The 7598-nt window shown below is 39.1% G+C and overlaps 1 non-coding gene across 1 annotated transcript; it reads left to right on the forward strand.

Annotated features, from left to right (window-relative positions):
- The first annotated feature begins 5917 nt into the window (after positions 1 to 5917).
- Positions 5918 to 6023, forward strand: LOC143678381 (U6 spliceosomal RNA). The gene has a single exon (XR_013173193.1). It is a non-coding gene; the product is annotated as a U6 spliceosomal RNA (small nuclear RNA).
- Positions 6024 to 7598: the final 1575 nt, after the last annotated feature.

The following is a 7598-nucleotide window of genomic DNA, read 5'->3' on the forward strand; positions in this document are numbered from 1 at the left end:
CTTTTTTTCAGTTACCATGGTTTCTTTCCTTTTCCTAGGAATCCTCAAGCTCTCTCTTTCCTCAGGACCTTTGCACTTGCTACTACCTTGCCTGGAACTCTCTTTCTCCTGGTTTTGCTTGACTGTTTCCTTCCCTAACCATCAAATTTATAACCTCTTCCTGCCTCTGCCCTACCCTTATTTCTTCTTTATTAGGGTCCATGTTTTATTTTCTTCATAGCACTTGATGCTATGAAATTTTATTATTTGTATTTATCTTTGTGTTGACCTGTTGACCTGCACTAGAGTGTTAAGTTCTATGCAGGCAGAGGTTGTCCCTGTGTTATTCATTCCAGCATCTATAAGAGACCCTGTTACATAGTATCCCCCAGATTGTTCAATGAATGGATAATGTATGAATGGATAAATGAATGAATGAGTCATTGGAAAATAAACTGATAGTTCCTTTGATCCCACTCTCATACCAACATGCCATGGCTCTGACATTTTCCATTGGCTGCTTAAGTGGGAATATCCTACACATAAAATGTGCTACATCACTCATTTTTCTGTCTGCTTCTCTTACATTTGCATGTGGACTAATAAGCAAAGATCCTGTCCATTTATTGATTTTGCGGAAAATATGGATAATTTTGTAACAACTGAATGAAGAAGATATCTTGATAAAACTACGAAATTAATCCATGTTTCATTGCGCTCCCCTCAGAGGTCATAGAAAACATCAGCTTGGTATCTCTGCTCTTTATAGAACATAAAATTTAGGGAAGGTCAACTGCTAGCCAGTTAATCACATTTTTTTTTACAGCTATGGAATGCTGCCTTTAAAGGGCCTGCAGAGGTTATCTAATGCAAATCCCTATTTAGTAGGTGAACCAATTCCCAGTGCAGAAAGATTAGGGGTTGCCATTGACCATATGTCTACTAGTGACAGGAGCAAGGCTAGACATTGATCTCCTGATGCTGAGGTTACAGCTACTTTTTGCAATGCCATGTGCCAGGAAATGAGAAAATAGTGTTATTATCATTGTTTTATGCCCACTGAGCTTTAAAGTTTAGCAAAGAGCTAATGCCTGTTACAGACCTAGAACAAAAGTGATTCAAAATCATAATTGAGGGAAGGGTGGAACCCTGATGTTTATTTATAAATATTCAAGCCCCTATGGGCTATGACTATTCCACAACATCCATTATATAGCATCCATGGTTTTCACGTGTGTAAATAGTGTCTTTATTTCCATGACTTAGGTAACAAAGGATAATGAGGACTTTCACATGTATAATTTGGAATAGCTTAGTTTTCATCAGCAGGTGAGAGGAAAAAAAGCCCAGATTTCTCATGAAATACCAATCAGCATTTAGATGTTCAGGACTATGTAATGAAAAAGCCACCGTGCATGTTCTGCTTCAAAGACAAGCTGATTTTTAAAAAGATCTTTTTGTGAGCATAAAATTGCTAAAAATGAGACTATTTTATGGGTAGGAAACTATAAAAAGTAGCCTGCTTTAAATCCTGGTTTTGTCTAAATTTCTGTAATTGTATCTTATAGACTTTGTTTTTTAACTGACAGCTCAGCTGCAAGCAAAAATGGTGCAAACTATATTCTATTTAAAAATTAGAAATGGAGAGACAATTTATATTCTGTTTTCTTAAAGTGGAGGAAGGGGTGCACTGAAGCTGAAAAATTTTGTGTACAAAAGTTTCAGTTAGTGGGAATTAGAATAGCTGAGTTATAACCGTACCTTGCAGGGCAGATAATGAAATGTCAACAGACCCTCAAGAAGCATAGTGCTCCAGGAGGTGATAAAGCACATTGCCAGAAGGAGCTCTTATCAATCTATCTAATTGTGCTTTTATGTTCACTTATGGGTTCCCTCAGCCTCCTGAATATTTTACAACATGTGAGAAGACATTTGGTCTTTTAATCAAAATGCTGCCCAAAGAAGCAGAAACCAGTCAGTAGTAAAAGTCTCCATTTGGTTTGTGGAAGTTCAAATCAAACAAACGGCTGAACAAAACACAGATCTCCAGTTCTATTAAGGGAGCATGAAAGATTTAAACTTGTGACTCAGATTTTCTAGATTGCTCTTCTTCAATCTTCTCTACCTAAATAATTTCAATTTCCTAATCAGAGATGTGATAATCCCTTTCTTTGTCCTTAATTATACTTCTCTCTTCATTTCTCCTCCTTTGATCTTTACGTTTTTCTCCTACATACTTATTCAAAGAGCTTCTATAAAAAATACATTTCTTTTCCCATGAAAGATTGAATATAGAAATGAACAATGACCTGGCCAGATATTAAGAATAGAATGCCAACCCATAACTTCTGCAGCAACTAGTGCAGGAAGCCAAGTCACAATCTCTGCAGCAATCAGCCTGGAACATAAGAATGTCAATGACTCCTGATTTCCCTACTGCTTGCTCCCACTTCCAACTCAGTGCCCACCAGAAAAAGCCAAATATGCTCCCTAAACCAATCACGTTTGCCCTGCTTCTAGTTAGTCCAACTCCAGCTTCCTCATGCCAATGCCCTCCACTCAGAGTATATATGAACCCTACCTTTTCTTCCTATAAAGCTTTTCTATTCCCCTGCTTGCCTTTGAGTCTATCCCAAATGCAAATGATGGTGGCTGATGGCAAGCACTGAGTAAATATCCTCTACTTGTTCTCATTGCAATGATCTTTGTTTATTTCCATACCTCCCTCTGACTGAATTTCTTACTTTATGCCTTTGCTCTTCAATATGCTCAATATGGCATAACAGAAAGAGCCCTAACTGGGAAACAGAACAAGTTACCTAGGGAGCGCCCAGGTTACATTCTGGAGCTGCTTCCATTTGCAGTCCTTTTAAGAGTTTGCTGCTCCATGTCCTATTGTCCTCATCCCTCTGCTTCATCCAATACCTGCCCTTCCACACCTAACCTGGGTCAAGGTCTTTATCCATAGTTCATCCCAAATGTCTCTGCAGATAGAATAGACACACCCACACAGTCTCAGGTAGGAGATATTCTCCCAAGTTATTCCTTCCCAACAATGTCTACATACCAGACAAGGCTCTCCAGTGATTGGCAGACAAATACATCTCTTAGGAGGGAGGTATTTTTTAAGCTTAGGAAAAAATACTTTTCTTTGAGTTTTGTGTTAGGAAAATTTTCATGGGCTAAAAGCATATGAAAGGGCATCACTTTCAGAAGTCATGAGGGGGTTTGTGCCAGTTTGAAAAGATGTATGTACCCTAGAAAAAACATGTTTTAACCCTAATTCCATTTTGTAAAGGCAGCTGTTTCTTCTCATCCCTATTTAGTATTGTATGTTTGAAACTGTAATTAGATCATCTCCCTGGAGATGTGACTCAATCAAGAGTGGTTGTTAAACTGGATTGGATATAGATGTGTCTCCCCCCATTTTGCTGGGTCTTGATTAGTTTTCTGGAATCCTATAGAAGAGGAAACATTTTGGAGAATGTGGGAGATTCTGAGAGCAGAATGACATAGCCATGAGAAGCAGAGAGTCCACTAGCCAGTGACCTTTGAAGATGAAGAAGGAAAATGCTTCCTGGAGAGCTTCATGAAACAGGAAGCTGGGAGAGAGAGCTAGCAGATGATGCTGTGTTTGCCACATGCCCTTCCAGATGAGAGAGAAACCCTCACTATGTTCACCATATGCCTTTCCATTTGAGAGAGAAACCCCTGAACTTCATCGGCCTTCATAAGGCCTGGATGCCTTAAATTGGACATTTCTATAGACTTGCTTTAATTGGAACATTTCCATGGCCTAAAATCTGTAAACTTACAACTTATTAAACTCCCCCTTTTAAAAGCTGTTCTGTTTCTGGTATATTGCATTCTGACAGCTAGCAAACTAGAACAGGGTTCCATCCAAAGCTTGTCAAAATATGAACTTACTCTCACCTATGTTTCCTCTCCTTGTATTCTCTGCATTCTCTCCATCTATATAATGGACTCAATTCAGAGAAACAAAATGAGATGGTGAGCTTCACTAGGAAAGATTTTCATATCTGTGATAAGAAAATGAAGAAAGAGAAAGAAAGGAAGAGGGATAGAAAGCAAGGAAGACAGACTTTGTCAGTCACCTTTTAGGTTTTTTTGTTTGTTTAAAAATAGGATACAAATGCTATGGTCTATGCCATATTTATGATCTATGGTTTATTTTCTGTAAATGACTAGGTAGTAAATATTCTAAACTTTGCAGGCCACAAAATTTTGTCATAACTACTCAAATGTGCCTTTGTAGTGTAAAAGAGCCATAGACATTGATTTGTGTAAGCAAACCAACATGCCTGTGTTCCAATAAAACTTTATTTACAAAAATAGGCCAGATTTGGCCCCTGGGCTATAGTTTGCTGACTCCTGGTCTCTGGTATAAGTTACTTACTCAGAACACAGTGTGTAGTGAAATGGAAACCTTAAACATTGGAAGGAGTCTGTAGATATTGTCAGGAATACTTTCATCCATTCAACAAATATTGAATGACCAAGGCACTCTCCTAGAACAGCAACAAAGCAGACAAAAATTCCTGTCCAAATGTAGTTTATATTCAATTGAGGAAGACTGATGATGGATAATAAGCATAATAAATAGTAAAGCTTTACAGTATATTAATATCTGTAAGTATTATGGGGGAAAATTGAGCACATAAGGTGTGTTAGTTTGGAAGCTGCCAGAATGTGATATACCAGAACTGGAATGGTTTATAAAAAGGGGGATTTAATAAGTTGCAAGTTGTGCCCATTTGAAAGGATTTATGTGCCCTAGAAAAGCCATGTTTTAATCCTAATCAATCTTGTAAGAGCAATGGTTTCTTCTAATCCCTATGTAGTAGGCTGAAAAATTGATTAGGTTATCTCCACAGAGACAAGACTTAATCAGTTGTGAGTATTAAGCTTGATTAGATGGCGACATGTCTCCACCCATTCTATTTTGGTCTTGATTAGTTTAATGGAATCCTAGGAAAGGGGAGACATTTTGGAGAGAGCCACAGAACCATGACAAGAAGATGAGAGGACCACAGAGTCCACCAGCCAGTGATCTTTGGAGATGAATAAGGAAAATGCCTCCTGGGGAGGTCTGGAGAGAAAGCTAGCAGATGCTGCCATGTTTGCCATGTGCTCTTCCAGCTGAGAGAGAAATGCTGAACATCATCAGCCTTCTGGAACCAAGGTATCTTTCCTTGGATACCTTAGGAGAAAGATTTGCTTTAATTTGGACAATTTCAAAGCTTTAGAACTGTAAACTAGCAACTTATTAAATTCCCTTTTTAAAAGGCTGTTCCATTTCTGGTATATTGTATTCTGGCACCTAGCAAACTAGAACACAAGTTTACAGTTCTAAGGCCATGAAAATGTTCAAATTAAGGCACCAGCAAGAGGTTACCTTCATTCAAGAAAGATCGATGAAGTTTGGGATTTCTCCTTCAGCTGGGAGGGCACATGGTAACATCTGCTAGCTTCCTCTCCTGGCTTCTAGTTTCATGAAGCTCTCCCAGGGGCATTTTCCTTCTTCATCTTTAACAATCTCCAGCTGTGTGGACTCTTGGTTCTGGTTGCTCTGAAGGTTTTTCCAAAATGGTTCTCTCTTAAAGGGCTCCAGTAAGCAACCCCACCTTGAATGGGTAGAGACACTTCTCCATGAAACCATCTAATCACTCAATTGGGTGGGTCACATCTCCATGGAAACAATTAAAAGATACCTCCCAGCAATATTGAATCATAATTAAAGGACATGGCTTTTCTGGGGTACACAACAGATTCAAACTAGCACATCCCACCCTCTGGACCCCCAAGAGACATGTTATTTACAAATGCAAAATACATTCATTCCACAATACTATCAGAAAGGCTTAAACCATTTCAGTAACAATTCAAAGGCAGGAACAGTACAAAAATCTCATCAACAGTGCTCGCTTCAGCAGCACATATACTAAAATTGGAACAATACAGAGAAGATTAGCATGGCCCCTGCACAAGGATGACACACAAATTGTGAAGCATTCCATGTTTTTAAAAGAAAATTAAAAAAATCTCATCAACATCTGCTACAGGCATAGTCTGTCCTAAGGCAAAATTCTCCTCTGGCTCTGGGCCTGTAAAACTCAGAACAAGTTATTTACTGCCAACATGCAAAGGAGGAGCAGTCATAGGATATGTGTTTCCATTTCCATAGGGAGAAATGGGAAGAAACATAGGGGTCACTGGACCCAAGCAGTTTTGAAAACCTGCAGGGCAAATTCCATTAGATTTCAAAGTCTGAGAGTCATTTATCTTTGGGACTTTAAAAAGTGTCAGTCCCACCCTTTTCAAAGACTTATGCAGCGATGTCCAGCCTCCCTCTGAATGCAACCTTGGGGGGCATTGGGGAGACCACCTTTTACTTGGCCCCACCCTCTCCAAGCATCAGGGCCACACCCAGGCTCTCTGCCATCTCTGAGGCACACACTCAACCCCTGTAAAATAATGGGGTGGCAGCAAGGCTGTCCCCACTTCCAAAAGAATGTGCTCAACCCTCTTCAAGGCCTGAGGTGGCACAACTCTTCCACTGCAATGAGGTGGAAGGCCCACCCTCTGCCTTCAGGACAAACTCACCCTCTTCCAGTACTTGGGTGGGTCTGCTCTCCTGGCCCAAGGTCTCTTAACTTCACACCTTAGCCTCCATAGTTCTGTCTCTGAAGACATTTCACCTTCGTTTTGTCCCTTTTCTGAGCCTTTTAGTCCAGACTGGCAGCAGTTTCATTTATATAGATCCCACAACACTCTTGTTGGCTTTCTATGTAGAAGGCAAGAATATTCCCATCAGACAAAAGTAGTTTCCACAAATCCTCCCTGGATAACTCCATCTCCAATCATGACTTTTTCTGAAATGGCTGACTGGCTCCACATTTGGTTAAATCCTCATGTGGTGCATTATTCTCTGGTGTCTCCCTACTTGGAAGCCGAGAATTTTCCAGAACAACATTTTCTGGTTTCTTTGTATCCAAGAGTTTAGTTCTCAACTTATCTCTTTCTTGTCACATTTTGCTGTAAGCTGTAAGGAAAAACCAGACTGCACTTTCCACTTTCATTATATAAATCTCTTCAGCTAAGTATCCTGGGTTGTCACCTTTAAATTCTAACTTCCATCCAACAGCAACACACAATTTTGCAAGATTTTGTGCCACTGTAAAACAAGGGTCACCTTCTTTTCTGTTTGCAATAGTACATGCATAATTTCTGTCGAAGGCCTTATCAGGAGTATCTTTAAAGTCCACATTCCTACCAACAGTTTCTGTGTTGAGAATTGTAGTTAAGAAGCAAGGGTAGAAACAGAGACTTACCATATATTAAGTTCTTGATTTTTTATAGCAACTTTTACAATCTTTCTCTTTTATTTGCTAAGTTTAGACCATTTATATTTAAAGTGGTTATTCATATAGTTGGATCAATATCTACCATGTTTGTAACTGTTTTCTATATATCACATTTATTCTTTGCTTCTTTTTTTTTCTCTTTTTCTGCCTTCTCTGGTTTTAATTGGGCATTTTATGTAATTCCACTTTTCCCTTTTCCTGGCATATTACTTATACTTCTTTAAAAATATTTGG

This window comes from Tamandua tetradactyla, chromosome 3, assembly GCF_023851605.1.
Source record: "Tamandua tetradactyla isolate mTamTet1 chromosome 3, mTamTet1.pri, whole genome shotgun sequence".
Taxonomy (NCBI): domain Eukaryota; kingdom Metazoa; phylum Chordata; class Mammalia; order Pilosa; family Myrmecophagidae; genus Tamandua; species Tamandua tetradactyla.